Source organism: Triticum aestivum, chromosome 2B (genome assembly GCF_018294505.1).
Source record: "Triticum aestivum cultivar Chinese Spring chromosome 2B, IWGSC CS RefSeq v2.1, whole genome shotgun sequence".
Lineage (NCBI taxonomy): Eukaryota > Viridiplantae > Streptophyta > Magnoliopsida > Poales > Poaceae > Triticum > Triticum aestivum.
Genome location: NC_057798.1, coordinates 553,501,218 through 553,518,936, shown reverse-complemented (window position 1 = coordinate 553,518,936; position 17,719 = coordinate 553,501,218).

The window sequence follows — 17,719 nt, the reverse complement described above, 5'->3', positions numbered from 1 at the left end:
GCGCCGCTACCATAGCCGCAAAGTTAATGCCAGAAGCTTAGAGGAAGGCGACCTTGTTCTTCGGCGCGTTCAATCCGCCAAGAATTCCAACAAGTTGACGCCGAAGTGGGAAGGCCCTTACCGGGTGAAACAAGTCACTAGGCCTGGCGCTGTCCGCCTTGAGACTGAAGATGGCATTCCGGTGAGCAACTCCTGGAACATTGAGCATCTTCGTAAGTTTTACCCGTAGGGCGCGGTTGCCGGAACCTGTTCCGGCAACCACCTTTTGTACAAGTCTTGCAGATGTTGCATGTAATCCTTTCTACAAGCCGGGCGCAGATCCTGTGCATAAGTAAAGCTCATGTGCTCCGCACACCTTGTCAATTTCATGCACTACATTCTTTCTTGCATACATTATCTGACACTTTGTGCAGCACCTACCCCCGGTAAGCAATAACGAGCCAAAAGGCCCCATATCTTTATTTTGTCTTCTTTCTTTTTCTCAAACAAAGGAAAGAAAGGTACCCTCGCACACAAGTTTGCCGGGGGAAAGGAGAAGATAATGGTGTGGACCAGGCGTCGTTTAAGGAAGGTTCGCCTTGCCGGGAAGCAAACGACAAAAAAGCTAAGTTGCCAAAGTCTGAGCAATTAGTTTTAATTTTTTCTTTAGTTATCTTCCTCGAACGACTGTGCTTTGTATGGAAAACCAGTGCACGGAGGAACCAACTCGTAGCTAGTCGCGCCTTACTTTGTTTCGAGTCCGCTCAACAACTTAAGTGTGCTGCAACTAGTCGCAACAAGGTTTCTTGTCAGGAGCGGCACCGCCAGCAGGCTGCTGACGTCCCGCACTCAGCGCTCGCGGCTCGGGTGCCTGCACCGACAAGTTCCCTAAAAGTGTAGGGTAAAAACATACAAAGCAAGGGATCTAGTAAAGGAAATAACATAGAGATCATTATCCAAAATAAAGTTATATTACAAGATAACTTGTCGTAGCTCTAACAGAATGTTCCCATGACATGACCAGCAGCGACAAGGAAAAAGATAATACAGGCGGCCTAGTCTACGCGACCGCCCTCAACCCTCTTGATCTCGCTCACCTTGTCCACAATGGGTGCGACAAGGGCCTTGAGCGCTTCCAGATCGGCGTCGGGCGGCAGGGACCTGAGGATGTTGGTGAGGTTGAGGCCTGGGTTGCGGAAGGCCACCTTCACCAGCACCTTCTGAAGAACTCCCACGCAAATCTTGCGCGACTCGTCGGCCAGCTGCTTTGGGATCTTCTCCCGAAGCCGCTGGAGGGCCGTCGCCACGCCCTTGAAGAACAAGCTGAGCTTGGCGCTGGGCTGGAGATGCTCGTCAGAAGGATACCCGAAGTCCTCCATCCCCAGCTACGCCAGCTCCCCGTCGATGACTCCGGCGATATTCACCAGACCCTCGGTCCAGTGCTCCACCGTCTCCCTGAATGAGTTCTGGGTGACGGCAATGCTCGCGAGCAGCGCCTCGTCGGCCTTGATCTTCTCCGACAAGGTCACCTCTCGCTCCTTGGCGCCGTCCAGCGTCTGAGTCAGCGTGGCCAGCTTCAGCTCGAGATCAGCGTTGGAGTCCTTGGCGGCGCTGAGCTCCTTGCTCCTCTCAGCGAGAAGACCTTGCAGCTCACCGTGGGCGGCAGCATCCTTCTCGCGCTCGCGCTTGAGTGCGACAAGCTCCTCGCCGCTCGTCCTGAGATTAGCCTCCAGCTGCGCCACTTTCGCCTCCAGCTCTTTCTTGGCGGCCTCGGCAGCCGCGGCAGCGTCCTTTGCCTCCTTGAGAGCCCCGCCAATCGCTAGCTCCCGCGCAGCGAGCTCCTCCTCATGGCTATCAAGGTTCACCTTGCGCTGCGCCAACTCTCCTTCCTGCGCGAATAGGTTCTCAGCGACAAGCCGTTGCTTCTCTTCGGCTTCAGCCTTCTCGAGGAGGAAGGCTTTCCGCTCCTCGAGAAGTTGCTCCCGCTCCTCCGCCAGGGACCGGAGAGCCTCCTGCCTGAGATCCCGGAGCTCCTCCGCGCGCTTCTCAATGTCGACTCCCGCCTTCGCGACAAGCGCTTCTCGGGAGGCTAGCTTGGCTTGTCGGGCGCGGTAGAGCAACATCAGCTTCCGCAGCAGCCGCTCCTCTTTAGGCTCGTCGCTGCTGCTTGGCGCGTCAACCAGCGTCAATCCGGCAGAAGCGAGCACCTCTCCGTCAAAGGTTTCTCCTTCGACCGGCGCCCTGGAGCTCGAAGCCCAGGGGAGCTTGATGAAGACGCCATCGCCGGCCTTCAGGTAGGCGCCGGGCTGTGGCTCTTCGGAGCCTAGCTCTGCGGCAGCGGCAGGGGGATCGGCGGTCGGTGCAGCGCCTGGCGCTCCTGCGGCCTCGTGACCGTCAGTATGATCGCCGGATCCCTCGCCGGCTTCTACGGCGGCAGCCTTGGCAGCCTCTTCACCGGCGGGTTCATCAACGCTGGCCTCTCCTTCGGCGGCCTCAGTTTCCATTGGCTCAGCGGCGGATGGATCTGAGGAACGAAGAAGGGAGAGAAGTCAAGCAAATATGCAAAAGGAAAGTCAGAAGAAGAAAAATCCAAGGGCAAGTTTGTAGGCAAGTGGATTACCTGTGCTGGGGTCTGCAGTCGCGGTCTCAACCGCCGGAGGATCACTGGTATCGTCCCTTGCCGGAGAACTGGCCCTTGCCGGAGAGTTCTCCCTTGCCAGAGAGCGCTCCCTTGCAGGGGACTCCTCCCTTGGCGGTGCACTTCGGGGGCGGCTTCTGGGCCCTCCTGGTGAGGCTGCTCTACTCCTACACAAATCCAACAATCAAGATCAGTAAGAGAAAAGAGCACCCATGAGCGCCTGTCAGCAAGAAGTAAAACCATGTACTTACGCTGGGGGCTGCGCTGGGGGCTGCTTTGGGGAGTAGTCGCCAGGTCCATCAAGGTGGTCTCGGACATGCCCCCTGCTGACACGGTGGGATCATCTTCGATGACAATCACCAAGGACTTGGCTCTCTTCGCCGCTCTTTGGGCCAGCGTCCTGAAAAGGAATGGATTCAGATCGAAGCAAGTCAGATACAAGATGAAAGCAACAAGATTGAAAAACTACGAGGACAGCAAGAAAGCTTACTCTTCTTCTTCGTCATCGGAGCTGAGCGCGGAGAGATCGAAGTCCGGCTCCCCTCCGGTACGGCGAGGCGAAGGAGTAAGTTCCCTTGCCCGCTTGGCGGGTGCGGTGGCGGTGGACCGGGAAGATCCCGCTCCAGTTGCCGCAGCGGCGTGAGGCGCTCCTGCGGCAACGGTGCTTGCCGCGGTAGAGCGTGTCGCGCAGCTCGGCGGCTGTTGACCCGTCTGCCGCCCCGCTACGTCCCCGGCCTTGCGGAGACGCCTTCTTGGTGCAGCCGGGGGCTCCACTTGCGGCAAGCTGTCTGAAGGTTCGGGCTCTTCCTCGCCGGGCTCGCTCGGCTCAGCTTCATGGCCGGCAAGATCTTCCTCGCCGACAAACTCCTCGCGCTCGGCAAGGCTTGCCGCCTCTGCTGCCTCTCCCTCCTCGACGGTGAACCCGAACTCGCCCGCGGCAGCTGCTGCCGCAGCCTCTTCCGTCCTAGTGGCGATGCGCTGCAGCTCCGCGTCGGTAGTGTCACGGATGAGGCTCTTCTGCTCATCGGCGCGGATCGGCACTTCCTCCAGGCTGTCGAAGAACGCCCGCACGACGTCATCCGCAGGTTCTTGCCAAGTTGGGGCGATTCCGTGCGAATCGCACAACGGCATTATCGCGCGGATCTGGTCGAGTGAAGAATTGTTGCACAACGGAACAACGCTCCTCGGCAACATGAATGGATGCTGAGGATCGCGTTTGAACAACTCCAGGAGCATCGCATCCAGCTCCAGGACGGTGAAGTTGAAATTGAGGCCCGGGCGCAACCTCATGATATCCGCCGAGTTCTTGAACTCCCAGGCGGGTCTCCCTCTCTCCTGCAGGGGGCGATGCGGCGACGAAGGAAATCTGCGCCAACGGCGCCTATAGTGAGCCCGGCAAGCCTGAGGCGAAGGATTCGGGTGACGGCGATCTTCAGCCTGTCGTCTTCCAGGGCCACGTTGCTCCAATCGTTGCCGCATACTGTTGGGGCTTGGCGCACGGCAGTGAACGGCTGCGGGTTTTCCTCGACGATCCAGCACCACTCCGCTCTCCACTCCTCCCATTTGCTGCGAAGCTCTCCCTCCAGATAGGCTTCTTTCTTGCCGACTCTCGAGATCCAGGCGATTCCTCCGGCAAGGGGCTCTCCTCTCTCGACTCGGGGCATAAAGAAATGGCGGAAGAGGGCTACATTTGGGTGGACTCCGACAAAGTTTTCGCACAGATGTGTGAAAACTGCCATGGTCAGAATGGCGTTGGGGGTGAAATCAAGGAGGCGAAGCCCGTAGGTGTTCATAATGTCGCAGAAGAATTCCGAGAAGGGCGGGCAGAGCCCGCAATAGAAGAATAGCGCGAAGAAGGGGTACCCGTTTGGAGCCAGCTCCGAAGCAGCGGCCGGGAGTACCCTCGTACGCGGATGCGCTCGCGTCTTCGTCGACCAGAAGAGGTAATAGTACTCCCTCAGCTCCTTGGCGTCGAGCTGAGGGGGGAAGATGGCCCGCTCCTTCCGCAGCGCCGCGAGCCACTACGCCTCGGCCGACTTCACGCCCTTCCCCTTGTCGGCTTTCGGAGCCATGGCGGAGGTGGCGGGGGAGATCGACGACATTGGTGGTGCTGGTGGCGACGGGGGGCGGAGCGCTGCTCTCTTTCGGCTTTGAGAAGAAAGGGGGAACGACGGAGATTTTCGAGGAAGGAGTAACAACCGGTGAAGTGGGGAAACTGCCCCTGTTTCCCCTGCTTATAAAGAGGGAGGGGGCGGACATTTCGCCCTTCCGAATAAAGAACACCCCCCACGATCTCTCCCACGATGCCGCATTCAACGCGTGCCGTTGGGGGAGGGCGCGGTGGATACGGAGTAAGATTCGGCGTTACCCGGGCCGCGCGTGCCCGTGCCCTGTTTTGGGCTTGGCCAAACAGCGCTCGGCACCGTGTGTGGCCCAGGCCCGGGGGCTCCTGTCGGTGTACTAAAATAGGGGTACCCTAGTATCCCGAACTTGTGCACGGGCAGTGGCAGCACCCCGCGGCAAGGCTTGCCTGACGACCGCCAAGATACTCCGTGGATCCTTTGGAGCCATTCAAGAACAAAGTACTCAAGTAAAGAAGACAAGGCCCCGGCAAGAGGAGCTTGCCGGGAAGGCCAACCAAGGCATCTCAAGGAACTTGCCGCGACGCACCACGCGTCCCGGCAAGGCCCAGCGAGCGACAAGCTTCCGGGCGCGACAAGACCACGACCGCGGCAAGACGCTTGCCGCGGCAAGCGGCCACTCTGTGCCCATGCTCCAGCGCATCCATCAACGTGTCGCCCTGGGGACCTTTCCAGGCACGCGTGGCGGAAGGCTGCGCAGCCAGCAGTAAGCGGTGGCATGCGATGCTGACGAGATCGCCATCGTGGCAGATGGTGGCGCCCCTAACGGTCCTTTTCTACACTGTTTGGGCGACACCGACGGGCATTTAATGCCCTTGTCCCCTGCCGTCAGGGTTAGGTAGAGTACACTATACAGGTAGTTGTACCAACCCCAACTCTTTTTACATTTTTACCCTTCTCTGCATTGCCACCTGTCGGTGACCCCTTTGAGCATATAAAAGGAGGCCCATGCGCAATGTAGAGGGGGTCCGGATCATTTCGAAGCCAGAATAGCACCTAGCTCTCTGGAGCAAGAACACAAGACAATCAAACAAGCAGCACTAGGAGTATTATCTCTCCAGAGAGCTCCGATGTTGGGTAAACTGCTCGTGTGCTTCGCCTCGATCTGCTCTTCGTGTGACCTCCGCCCCCCGCCGAACCGAAAGGGGCTCGGTCCGCCAGTCCCATAGGTGTTCGTGGATCAGTTTCCCCGACACCCTGTGGAGAACACGACATCCGTAGTTTGGGGCGTAAAAACCCCGCTATACTTTCAATCGATCATTTTGGCGCTGTTGCCGGGGACTAGCGTCGAGTAACCGTGTTAGGCTATAGACTAGATTTTCTTCCTTTTCTAGTTTGTGCCATATATTTGTGATATATTTCTAACCACTAACCCCTGTTCTAGTTAGTATTTTTGTTTGTTTGTTTTCTTTTCCTTTTTGCAGGTTAGAACCATCTTCTTGGATATGGCTTACTATTCAGATCATCATGCTTATGCAAGCAACACTACAAACGGCACGGAAAGTATTCAAGAACTGATAAGTAAGATTTCCCATCAATTAGATGATTTAGCTCAGCAGCGAGGAGTAGTTTTTGAGGATAGGCCTAGTTCTTATTATCCTTATTCCGGAGGCAATCCTTATGTTGCTCCTACATGCCATATTTGTGGATTTCAGGGCCATTCGCCCGCTGAATGTTAGCGTGGTTACTCTCACACTCCAGATTGTTTTGGCATGAGCTTCGCTCAAGAGCATAGCTCATACCAAAACAATTACTCACATGGGTGGCCTGAAAACCCGAATATGTCATATAGGAGCAACAACCCTGAGATCTCACCGCTTGCTTCTAGGAATCATATGCAGGGATTTAGGTATGAAGAGGAGAGCCACAACTATGCTCCACAACAGTCTTATTTAGCTCCTATTCATATACCTCAGCACCAGGAGATGTTGCCAATGGAGTTAAATGGTCCTCCATTTGGTCAACCAACACCTTCAACACAAGTGCCTACTCAAGATGAGTTCGATGACATAGACAAGCTTGCACTTTTGAGTCTCGAGTTCACTTGGAGTGCCGAGGATGATCCTATTAGGAAGGTTATACTAGATGAAATGAAGAAGATCAAGAGTGGGAATGAGCTAGTGGAAGAAGTAAAGAAGATTGAGAAGAACATCAACGCTGGCAATACTATTTCTTCACAGCTTGAGCTGAGTAATTCTGGGATTCCCCTTGATACTTGTGAGGTTCCAATACCGTCACATCCAGCTGAGCAAGATAGCAAGTGCCTTGAGCATGAGATACCTCAGATTGAAGATGAACTAGAAGACAAGGAAGAAGATGATCAAGAGCTGCAATTTCCAAGTGATCAAGTTGAAGACTCATCATCTACTATTCCTGAAGAAGTACAAGAAGCTGCTGTAGATGAAGATGAAGAACCAGAAATTCATTTACCCATCGTCATACAAGAGCGTGATGTAGCAGGTTTATCTAATCCTCTTGATGACATGCTTCCTTATGAGATCTTTGCTGCTACTTTCCATTGTGTTATACCATCAATTAAGCTAGACTTGAAAAATTATTTGCTTGGACATGATCATACATACATTGTTGGTGGCATTGCTCTCATTCCTAATGATGACACTTATTTTCCTTATGCTAGTCCTATGCTTAATGAAACATATTATTCCCATGCTAGTCTTGAGCTTAATGATAAATTTCATCCTCATGTTAGTGTCGACCTTGCTGATTTCTACCATCCTAAACATGTGCTTTATAGCTATGCTTATGTAATTGGATACTCGATTGATGACTTGGAGGGTATTATCCCTACCACTTGCATTGTCTCTTTCGTTGAGTGCTCTTTCAGGTTCTTGCTTGTGCACGAATCACTACATGCTGACCAAGTTCGAGATGACATTCCCTGGGACCCCGGTGGGCCCATGGCATGGGGATGAGGAGAAGCAAGGAGCACACATGAAGAGAGAAGCTGGAGCAGGCATGAGGATAGGGAAGCAAAAGGAGAGGAGTCACAACGCACGAGGAAGCAAAGGAGAAGAGCTGCAGTTGGTGAGGTGATCGAGCGAGTGCTACATCATCAAAGCCCGGTGAGCTGTTTCATGACCCATTCTGAGTATATCATCCATTGATACATGCTGAAATCAAATGTTATTTGGGTTGCTTAAGCCATGTCTTAAATGTTGCCCCACTGAATTTTACCTTTGACATATGATGCTTCATGTGAATATGTGAACTGATTCGTGAATGCCTTGTAAACTAGTGATCTACATACTGCTTGCTTTGCTGAAATTAGTGAAAGTTATTAGTTTTGAGTGCTCAAATCCCTAGTACACTATAAAACTTAATCATTATCTGCTTTTACCTCGATACACCTAGATCACCACGTTTAGATGCTGAATTTGTGCCAACTGTCTTCCCATTGAGAGCAATCACCTAACCACTATGGATTAGCATGCTATGTTCCCTGGATCGGTAGCATGTGAACCAGACATGGAGAAGTGATGATTCCTATTTTTGTGCTTAAGCGTTGTTCATTTAAGATAAGTAATAATGAATAAATTAGTCTGACTACCTACAGTAGCATGTCATGTTCTCGGGATCGGTGGTATGTTCCTTTGGGGAGACAAACAAAAAAAACTAATAATTGGTCAATCTAGGTGTATACCATGTTCTCGGGATCGGTGGTATGTTCCTTTGGTGAGATCGATAAAATATTATCATTGCTTTACTTCTATAAATAAGTGAACTGATCACAAATTTATGTTCTTTTTTGTGCTCTGGATCATGCTCTCTTTAGGAACCTTTGGCACAATCATCATTTGAACTTGTTGATCCACTTTTATCATTGTAAAAGTTTAAAATGATTGAGTCTACTAGTATCCTGCTGCTTTGAAGCACTCCTGACCATTGATTTTCACTAGCAAAGTTCAAAGCATGCTTTGTTTGGAGATCTACTTCACTCATTCTCTAGTCAACTCACTGTTCACAATCTTGCTCTTGTCATATTTCTTTGCTTGAGGACAAGCAAAGATTTAAGTGTGGGGGAACTTGATAGAGTATTTCCTCATATAATATTTTTAGCCTTTTTACATCAAATTGTAATCATATTTTCACATTATTTACTCGAAAGATATTCAAATACTCATATTATGTCACATTTACAACACTACTCCATCTTTTGCAGAAAAGGGTGATAAGGCCCAAATCCTTCTATATTGGAGTGTCTAAGAGGTTGCGGTTGCTGCATTTTGCAGAGGGACTCGAGTGTGAAGAAGAATTAACCTACAAGGGCTAGCTGAAGAAGAAGGGGACCAACTTGGGAAGAAAGAAGAAAACAAGGAGGGCTAAACAAGAAGAATGCAGATCTGATCGAGAGGGGTAAAAATCCCTAGCCATCTTCTTCGATCCCCTTGGGCCTGGCTACATCTCATCTCTCTCCCTCTCCCCTTCTTCTCCACCACCGGCCGCCGCCACGGCCAGGCCAGCGTGGTGGTGAGCCATTCACCCAGCTCCAGCATCTCCTTCTCCTCCCCGAAGCCATCCATCTCCACCGTCCGCGCCCAGCGCCAACCAGCACTGCCTCCATCCATCACCCAGCGCCAACTAGCACCGCCTCCATCCATCACCCAGCGCCACCACTACTCCTCCTACCTCCAGTGCCTACATCCACCACACCAGCCGCTCCCTCACGCGCCACATCAGACACTCCGGCGCGAGTGTCTGGTCACCCGCGTGAGTGTGCCACCCAACTCCTTCACCTCGGATCCATCTCGTAGACCACCAGTGTGCCACCACCATCGCCAACTCCCTCTTCCTTCTTCTGCTCTCTGCCTGCTGCTGCTTCTTCTTCCCACGCCCCTGCTGCTGCTTGCTCTCTCAATCTCTGCTACTATTTCTCCATCTCTTGCTGCTACTTCTTCTTCTCTGAACCTCATTTCTTCTCCTTGCATCCCCTTGTTGCTGCTCCATTCCCCAACTGCTATTACCTATTCTTCTTCTTCTCTGAACCTTTGTCCTTCCCCTCGCTGCTGCTCCTCACTTGCACCAGCTGCTCCTGTTCCTTATGCCTCTGCTACTGGTTGTTGCTTCTCTTCTGAACCTGAAGCTCTCTCTCTCTCTTATCTCAAACTGTTGTAAACTTTAGAAGTGTAATGTTCAGAATTTTGTAATGTTCAGGGTTGTGTAATGTTCAAACTTGACAAGTTCTAGCAACTCATTATTTGTTCAGTTTAGTACCTGTATAATAAAGTACTTGTTATGTTGGACCTGACTAGTTGAGGCCTTGTTAATTTGGGTGATAATTGATCTATTAGAATGTGCTTCTGTGTATTACTATTCTGCTAGTATATGTGCGTGTTCACCTTGTGTACTAATCCCCTTTCCTAGTTATCTTCCAGTACTTGTCAACTTTGTGTGTGTTTGATTTTTAGTCCATATGTTAGCTCAAGTACCTGTGCCATATAAATATGTGTGCGTGCTTGTGATTTGAATAATCTGTTTTCTGTTCAGTAATTCATACGCTTGCTAGATATATATGGTCATGTCTTCTGACTTCCCTTGTCACTGATGTTAGCCTTTCAGTTTCTATAATAATATGAAAATACCAAAAAGACAGAGTAAAGATAATCTTCATCTCCCTTTGCTTCTGTCATTTTCTTTGTTGATGATCCTGGTCAGTGTTAGGTTTATTTTCTGTTTTCATCATTCAATTGGGTCACCTAGCTTTAGTCGAACGTAGTTGCCGTCGCCTAGTCCCTGCGGAGAACACGACATCCTTAGTTTGGGGCGTAAAAACCCCGCTATACTTTCAATCGATCAGAAGGCCTTGCGCCGGGGACCTTTCCTGGTCCCCTGGGCCGCTTTCTTAGACCCTTCGACCTCCCCGGATGGGGCGGCCCTTTCTTTCTCCTTCTCTTCCTCCCCTTCATGGGGGGAGTGTGCCTCATCGTCTTTGGATGAGGCATCCTATACGGACTTGCGTCGGAGACCCTTCCTGGTCCCCGGGGCCTTCTTTTCGGCCTTCTTTTCCAGCGTCTTGTAGGGCGTCGGGACTAGCATATCCGTCAGGAGAGCGGTCGCCGGACCTTCTAGCAGTGGAGCCGGACAGTCGATCCGCTCCGCCGTCTCCATGTACTCCTGATTAAGTACACACGATGACTTAATATCCTCCAATGAGTATGCTGGGAAAACTACATCTGGTTATGGTTAAAAAACTCACCGGACGAGGGGGCCGCGCGGCGTGGAGACCGTGGTCCTCGGATGTAGGAGGAGGTATTTCGGAGGCCTTGAACAACACCTTCCACGCATCCTTGTGTGTCGTGCCGTAGAGTTCTTGAAGTGTCTTGTGTTCGGCCGGGACGAACTCCCACATATTAAAAGACCGTCTTTGGCACGGAAGAATTCGGCGGACGAGCGTGACCTGGACCATGTTAACAAGCTTGATTTTCTTGTCAATCATATTTTTATGCAGTTCTGAAGTCTGGTCAGCTCCGCAGGCTCGCCCCAGGCCAGGCCCTTCTTTTGCCAGGAGGTGAGCCGCATGGGAATTTCGGAACGGAATTCGGGGGCCGCCGCCCAGTTGGCGTCGCGTGGCTCGGTGATGTAGAACCACCCCGATTGCCACCCTTTCACGGTCCCATGCGAAGGAGCCGTCAAGCCAGGTGACGTTGGGCATCTTGCCCACCATGGCGCCTCCGCACTCCGCTTGCTGGCCGCTCACGATCTTCGGCTTCAAGCAGAAGATTCGTAGCCACAAGCCGAAGTGAGGCTTGATGCGGAGGAAGGCCTCGCACACGGCGATGAGCGCCGAGATGTTGAGGACGAAGTTCGGGGCTAGATCATGGAAGTCCAGACCATAGTAAAACATAAGCCCGCGGACGAAGGGATGAAGTGGGAATCCCAATCCACGGATGAAGTGGGCAAGGAACACGACCCTCTCATGGGGTCCCGGAGTCGGAACGATCTGCCCTGCATCCGGCAGCCGGTGCGCATTATCTGCAGCCAAGTATCCGGCCGCCCGAAGTTTCGTGATATGCTTCTCCTTCGAGGTGGAGGCCACCCACTTACCCCCTGCTCCGGACATGTTTGTCTATGCAGAGGAGGTGTGCACTAGGGCGCTGGATCTCGAGGGAGCGAGAATTGATAAGCAGAGGAGGAAGAAGGCATGGGTAAAAATGGGGAAATCCTTATCCCTTTATAGAGGAGACGAAGACGGAGCGCCTCCCCACTTGCCCGTTGAAGAGCGATTATTTCCCAAGCACCATGATTGATGGTGCGGTTGGGTTACCCATACCCGTATTGATGGGAATCCCGTGATAAGGGGACATTATCTCTGTTTCGACAAGACGTGCCGAGGAAACCGCCTCGCAATATGCGCTGTGGCTGGTTGTGGAAAAAACTATTCGAATAATGACTCGGCCATAGTGTCGTGTCACGTTGTTTGAAGATTGTCAGCAGATTACATTTGTGGAATATCGTTCTCTCTATGGTGATATGTGAAGATCATCTTGCAGCTCCAGACACGATCTAAGTGTTCGATAATTACTGTGGAGTATTCGGAGATGGAACCCGCCTTGCAATGCTGAAGACAAACTGCACGTCGGACTCGTCGTCATTGAAACCTGGTTCAGGAGCTACTGAGGGAGTCCTGGATTAGGGGGTATCTGGACAGCCAGACTATATACTTTGGCCGTACTGTTGGACTATGAAGATACAAGACTCAAGACTTCGTCCATGACCGGATGGGACTCTCCTTTGCGTGGAAGACAAGCTTGGCGATCCGGATATTAGATTTCCTTCTTTATAGCCGACTCTGTGTAAACCCTAGCCCCCTCCGTTGTTTATATAAACCGGAGGGTTTAGTCCACATGAGGACGAACACAACAATCATAATCATCATAGGCTAGCTCTTAGGGTTTAGCCTCTACGATCTCGTGGTAGATCAACTCTTGTAATACTCATATCATCAAGATCAATCAAGCATGAAGTAGGGCTTTACCTCCATCGAGAGGGCCCGAACCTGGGTAAACATTGTGTCCCTTGCCTCCTGTTACCATTAGCCTTAGATGCACTGATCGGGACCCCCTACCTGAGATACGCCGGTTTTGACACCGACACCCCTCTCAGCGCCTATGAAAGCCCCGGAGCCCCCCTCTCCATCCTGCCCACTTGCTCGTCCTCTCGCCGCTCCTATTGCCCGTAGTTGCCGCTTGGATCTCGCAGGCTGGAGCTACTTGGCCGGAGAAGCTCATCGGCCGTAAGCCACTCTGAGGCCCCAAACTCTATCAACTTGTTCTCCTACTCCATGCACACCTTGTTGACAACTTTTTGTTGTCTAGAGGACACCTGAGCCTCCGCACGGACAACGTCTGAACCGCCGGAGTTCGCCGGAGCTCCGCCCTTCCTTCGCTCTGTTCTTGCCATCCCGACGCACGCCGCTTCCATCACCGGACAACCCTCAACACGCCATTCCATTCATCTCCTTCCTCGCCGCCGAGAAGCACCGCAGCCGCCGCCTCGCCATCGCCCGAAGCCAGCACTGCCGTCTCCTGTACGTTGCTATTGCTGCTGTAAGCTGAACTGCTTGCCTCCCGTTCTTTTAGTTTATTTATTCAGTATTAGATCGGTTAACCAGGGTTTTCTTAAACCGCGGGTTTTGTTAAAACTGATCGGTTATTGTTTTAGTTAGCCGCCATCGTCGTTTTGCTTAGAAAGTGGTCGTTCGCTGTATAAGCTTCCGCAGCAAACGCTGCTTGGCCAGTCATGAGCCGCCATGTGGCCGAGGGCCTGTTCGTAGTTTTCTTTTCTTTCCTTTTCACCGTTTAGTCCTTTTATCACAGATTAGTCCCTGAGCTTCGAGTAGTCACAACTTTTTAATCGTAGATCCAAACTCGATGAAACAAGCGAAAAATTCTTCATCATGTTTAGATCCATCCAGTGGTGTCATATTTGCAAACTTTTGCCAGATTCAAATTTGAACTTTATTTAGATTTGAATTCAAACTTCAATTAACCATTGATGTTTGCTTGAACTACGTAAGTATTTGCCCAAAGAGGAAGGGATGATGCAGCACAACAACGGTTTAAGTGATGAGGCCAAGGTTATCGAACCAGTAGGAGGACCACGCAACACAATGTAAACAGATCTTACACACAAACAACAAATACTCGCAATTCGACGTGTTAAAGGGGTTGTCAATCCCTTTTGGGTAGCGGCGCCGGAAATTGGCACGGAGACGGCATAAAGTTGTAATAGATTGGATAAATAGAACATGAATAAAATAAAGTGTAGCAAAATATTTTTGTATTTTTGGTTTAATAGATCTGAAAATAAAAGCAAATGAAAATAAATCGTGAAGGCAAATATAATAAAGAAGAGACCCGGGGGCCGTAGGTTTCACTAGTGGCTTCTCTCGAGAAAAATAGCAAATGGTGGGAAAATAATTACTGTTGGGCAATTGATAGAACTTCAAATAATCATGACGATATCCATGCAATGATCATTATATAGGCATCACGTCCAAGATTAGTAGACCGACTCCTGTCTGCATATACTACTATTACTCCACACATCGACGCTATCTAGCATGCATCTAGTGTATTAAGTTCATGGAAAAACGGAGTAATGCAATAAGAACGATGACATGATGTAGACAAGATCTATCTATGTAGAAATAGACCCCATCTTGTTATCCTTAATAGCAACGATACATACGTGTCGTTTCCCCTTCTGCCACTGGGATCAAGCACCCTAAGATCAAACCCATCACAAAGCACCTCTTCCCATTGCAAGATAAATAGATCAACTTGGCCAAACAAAACCCAAATACCAGAGAAGAAATACGAGGCTATAATCAATCATGCATATAAGAGATCAAAGAAGACTCAAATAAATTCCATGGTTAAAAACATAGATCTGATCATAAACTCAAAGTTCATCGGATCCCAACAAACACACCACAAAAATACTTACATCATATGGATCTCCAATAGACCCTTGTATTGAGAATCAAGAGAGAGAGAGAGAGAGAGAGAGAGAGAGGAAGCCATCTAGCTACTAACTACGGAACGTAGGTCTACAAAGAACTACTCACGCATCATCAGAGAGGCACCAATGGACATGATGAACCCCTCTGTGATGGTGTCTAGATTGGATCCAGTGTTTCTGGAACTTGCGGTGGCTGGATTTGATTTTGGTCGACTCCCCTAGGGTTTCTAGAATATTGGGGTATTTATAGAGCAAAGAGGTGGTGCGGGAGGCCACCGAGGTGGGCATAACCCACCTGGGCGCGCCTGGCCCCCCAGGCGCACCTTGGTAGGTTGTGGCTCCCTTGGGCACCCCTCTAGTACTTATTCGGCCCAACTTGTGTCTTATGGTCCAGAAAAAATCCAAAAAAAGTTTCACTGCGTTTGGACTCCGTTTGGTATTGATTTCCTGTGATGTAAAAAACAAGCAGAAAACAACAACTGGCACTGGGCACTATGTCAATAAGGTAGTACCTAAAAACGATATAAAATTATTATAAAATTATTGTAAAACATCCAAGAATGATAATATAACAACATGGAACAATAAAAAATCATAGATACGTTGGAGACGTATCAACCATATCTCCCAAACTGTAGCTCCGATTGAGTTAATTCTTTTTTTCACTTTGTCACCGTAGCCAAACCCTACGACTTGGATCAATCTCATGGTATTTTCACACAATTAGGGTCTGTCCATGATAGATTGACCACTATGCCTTGTATGCACCATAGTTCATGTCACATTTTTTAACCTCATCTCACATGTTGTTTTGCACTTAGTATTTTTTTGTGATAGTTAAGTCTTTTGTGTTTTCATTTGGATTTTCCAAGTCTTTTCATGGTGCATTGATCTGTTTCTCTGGAATGACTGCTTATGTGAAAGCAATGTTTCATTTTATAGATTTCATCAGAGAGTGACGAATAGTTCTATTAAGTAAATTTCTGAGAGCGATATAATCTTCATCAACTATTACCAGGCAAGTTCACATTTGACCATTCTTCCAATCACCTATGTTTTATATATGCACTTAGTCCTTTGCGGTAGAATTGCATGGTAGGAACTTTATGCCGGATGGCTATGCTTTTACCCGGTAGTTCATCTGAGGTAGGTCTGAACTATACAACCTTGTCACCACCCTGTAAGTTTTTTTCTGCCTTGCTAATGTGGACGTGGATTGGGAAGTGCTTATGGCGAGACTTGAGGGACAAAGTAGTAATCAGGACCAAGACTTAAATGAAACTACCTGGGCAGAAATTGGTTTAAATGGTGGCAAAGTACAGTGGGGCACACATGGGACATCCATGGTGGTGCACCACTAGTGGTCCGTCCGCTCAGGCTCAAAGGGATCAAACGTGTTTTCATGTCTAGAAGCTTACGTGTGCAACCACAAGCCAATATGGGCTCTGGTTTAGTTGAGTAGTCAGTGTGACCTCTTCCAGGATAGGCTAGCAGATGTAGAATGAGTAGGTGTACCGGCCTATCCATGGGTTAAGGGGAAATACTTTCAAAAGGCTATGTCTCGGTCATCCTGTTCTCAAACGCCAGGAACTGTGAGAACTTCAAGGGAGGGGATCGAGTCTTGCAGGGAAAAGTGCGCAAACCTCTACATAGTGTTAAAACCTAATCGATTAGCCGTGTCCCCGGTTACGGACAACTTGATCATCTAGTAGTGGAAATGTTGGGAGATCTCGTCACACTTAATTTAAACTGTCGAGTCTTAAATGAAACTTTGGGAATGGATTGAGTTGGGTTTGCCAACTCATCCTATGCTATTTTGTAGTAGTAGAATAATATCTTTTATTTTAGGGAAAAACTAGCTTTATGCAAAAAACTAAACTTAGAGCTTTCCACCAGCCAAACTTCATGTACAAATAGGTTCAGTATTCTTATGATGTGACTTGCTAGTACATTCCATGTACTGACCTACACGGCTGGAACGTCTGATGTTGCAGGAATTTCCACGATGAGTAAGAGTTATGTTGTAGGGTTATAGTCTACACTCAACTTGCCGTTGGCGTTGATGTTACTCCACACCCTTCTGACTATTCCCGCTAAAACATATGAGGTATATATCAGTTTTACGTTATTTATACATGTGATTGCACTTTGATATATACATTGATATACTATGTGTGCCAGTATACTGATCCGGGGATGGCACAGATACACAGAGGCTTGACCATTTGAGGTCGGGTCACTACAAGATGATATCAAAGCACATGTTGACTGTAGGACGTGACCCTAGAAACAGGAAAGCCCTTAGGAAAGGATTTCTGTAAAACAGTATTTTCAAAAAGATCCTTTACCTCTCTTCTTTTTCCGAGCTTTATCAAATCTTTTCTTTTACCTCAAATAGTTATACAATACCATTTTCCCCTTGACCACATGGAGGATCAACTGATGATACCACTCTAAGAAGGGCAAGATATCGGACAACCGAGGACCACTTCAGAGTAAAAGAGGACTTCACCATACACTACAAGAATTAAAGCTACAACAATCGAAGACTCGAAGAATTTGAAAACACTAAAGAATTCCAAGATTTATATGACCTTTAGAAGACCAAACCCCTATTATATACTTAAGTTAGATGCGATGATTTGTGAGCTATCATTTGTTTGATCTTTTCCTGACAGCCACAAAATAAAACCCGTTTCTTCAAAACTTCTGTTTATATTGTGTGTTTATCCCTCCATTCTTCTCTTATCTCATCCTCAAAACCCTTGGAACTAATAGATGATGAATGAAGATGGACTTGTATTCTCTGGAACAATGACTCAACCGGAGGCAGAGCTATGAATTCAGAACATGGAGAATCAATTTGGAAACAACTTGGTTGCAAGGAAGTATGAGGTTCAATACGCTCTTCGGTACTTTACAAATAGTGCTGCATCATGGTGTAAGATGCACCAAGCTAAGGATGGAATGGAGAAAAAAC